The sequence below is a fragment of the Octodon degus genome, unplaced genomic scaffold, assembly GCF_000260255.1.
Source record: "Octodon degus isolate 3935 unplaced genomic scaffold, OctDeg1.0 scaffold00027, whole genome shotgun sequence".
Taxonomy (NCBI): Eukaryota; Metazoa; Chordata; class Mammalia; order Rodentia; family Octodontidae; genus Octodon; species Octodon degus.
In genome coordinates, this window is record NW_004524603.1 from 36,966 (window position 1) to 39,501 (window position 2,536).

Here is a 2,536-nt window from a genome sequence, read left to right on the forward strand (position 1 = left end):
TTCATAAGGTGACATACTATTTCTTCACATATCAAGGTAAGACACCTAGGACTGGTGTCTTACCTGCTATGCCAGAAGTGAGGAGAATGGTAGATGTCTTTAGCACTAATCAAAATCCCTGTCACTTGGTTTAGTTACTTTTTTTTCTTTTCTTTTCAAAGTTTTATTGATAAACATAGCAATGAGACAGTTTCAAATCAAATTGAAAGTACAGTTTCAACAAATAATACAAGTTTAGTTACTTTTTATTTGTTGCTGGGACAAATACCCGACACTCAAAATGAAGGGAGGAAAGGTTTATTTAGCTCACAGTTACTGGAGGGTTCAGTCCATATTCCGCTGGCTCCCAGACAAATGACAGCAGTTCATGTGGCAGAAAACAGTGAAGAGCAGAGAGGAGCAGCAGCTGTGGCATCCATCAAGCTTGTCTCTTCCTTCTGCACTGACCACGAAGACCAGCGCTCCACAGTGAAGATAGGAGCTCCTCCAAAGTGGCTCTGCTGTGAAGGTCAAGCTCCTCTCTAGACTGAGACTTCTCCACGGAAGCCAGGCAGGGTGGCAGGAAACCAGGCAGGGCGGCTTCCTGCCTTTCTCAATTCCTGGGCCCTGCCCACCTGTAGGGCGAAGCCCCCACACTGCCAGAACTGATTCAGCCAAGTTGACGCAATGTATCAACTAACACACTTGGTCTGTGTGTAGGTGGTGAGGAAGATGTCCAAGAGCATCAAGAATTACAATGTTACCACTCAACAGGCTTTTGTGAAAGGAATGAGGCATACAGCTTAGTATCTAGGTACAGGAAGACAGACAGTGATAAGGCATTCTGTAGGGAATAGAGAGAAGTGGGCCTTTTTATAAAGATTGAAAGAAGGTAAGGAACACTAGACAGGAAGGTGTCAATAAACATCAGTTGTCAACATCCTTTGGCTGTGTTGTACCTCAGGAAGCAAAGTACTTGAGGTATCTGCTGTAAATTTTTGAGTCTCCAGATGTCCTTGGGTGTCTCCAAACATCAGAGGTCCTGCAAGATTCCCTGTCCGATCTTCCTCTTTTACCATATCTTATGTTTTCCAAAGAAGCTCAGAGCTGAGTTGAGTCTCCACTGAGAACAAGCCTCCACTGGGAAACAGGTTGGGTGCTGAAAGAGTCATGTTGATTCAAGCCTTCCAAAAACTTTCTCTGATTTTGGATTAACTATCATTTTTTTTAAGTGAGGAGTCACTCAGTTAATAATTTCATGAGCATTATTGTCTGCTTTTGCTTATAAACCTCACCAGACAGTTTCAGGAAACTGAGCATTACACAAGGCTGAAAACCACTGGTTCGTTAGCTCACCTATCACCTGATGCTCACAGTAATGGGATCTGGGCAGAGCTCTGCTCATACTGAGGTCATCACGATGGACACAGGCAAGTGGCCCTCTGCAACCATCAGCATCACAGTTGAGCTCACAGTTCACTCAGGGGCTTGCGGTCATCTGGGGCTGTGTCCCTTTACAATGATGACTGGAGGGCAGAAGTAGGCCACTCACGGTGGCTGGGGGCTGAGCCCTGCTTCCAGAGCCAGACTGTCCATGTGGCACTCACAGAAAAGACAGGGCTTCACAGCAACAAACAGACATAGCCACAACCCTTTCTTTTCTATGATTTTCCCCAAGGCTTTAGGAACAATAGAAAATGGGTATTTCCTACAGTCTCACAAATTTTGATTTCTTTCAAGTATAAAGTAAGGTTCTTCTTCCTGGGAAAGAAACAAAGCTGAGGATCAGGCTTAACAACTAACAGAAGACCAATGTCCCAGCACAGAGTGGCCACGGGTCTCAGGTTGGCCCAGCACTGACCTGGGTTTAGGGTTACTGACTGCACAGCAAGCTACAGGGCACAAGACAGTGAAGAAGGGCTGGGCCCAAGTCCTCCTAGCCTATCCCACACCCCAGTGCTTTCTCAAGGCAGTTTGAAAACTTGTCTTGATATTTTTAAATAAAATTGTTTGGGAAATTTTAATTCTGTTTTATCTATCCCTGCAGGTGAGGATGTCTGTGTCCCCTGGCTAATCTGGAGGCACACCAACTCCAAATCTTAGCCTTAGAGGCTGTTAGGGTTTCCAGCATGGCAGAAAAGCAGAAGTAAAAAAGAGGGAAAGGCCTTTATTGCCACTGAAGAGGACACAGAAAGGATCTCTTGCGGGGAGATGGAGGTCTTCTGGCTGTGACAGAGATTTTATGGACTGTTGATAGGGGCAGAGTGTGAGGGGCGGGTTCAGTGACATGCAAGGAGCTGACTGGGGGCTCCCCTGTGTGCAAGGGAAAGGGTCCAGGACTGGGGTGGGGAACAAGGAGGAAGTGGTCATCGGGAAGGTGCGCTGTTGTTTATGGGATGCAGCCACGTTGAATCAGGGCCATGATAATTTAGTGGTTTGTACTTGGGCTGGGACTTATCAGAGGCCAGTCCTCAAGTCCCCAAGCTCCTGGATAGGCAGACTGAGGGGACATCAGCTCTCACCCACAAAGCATGTAAATTACTGAAAGATGATGACA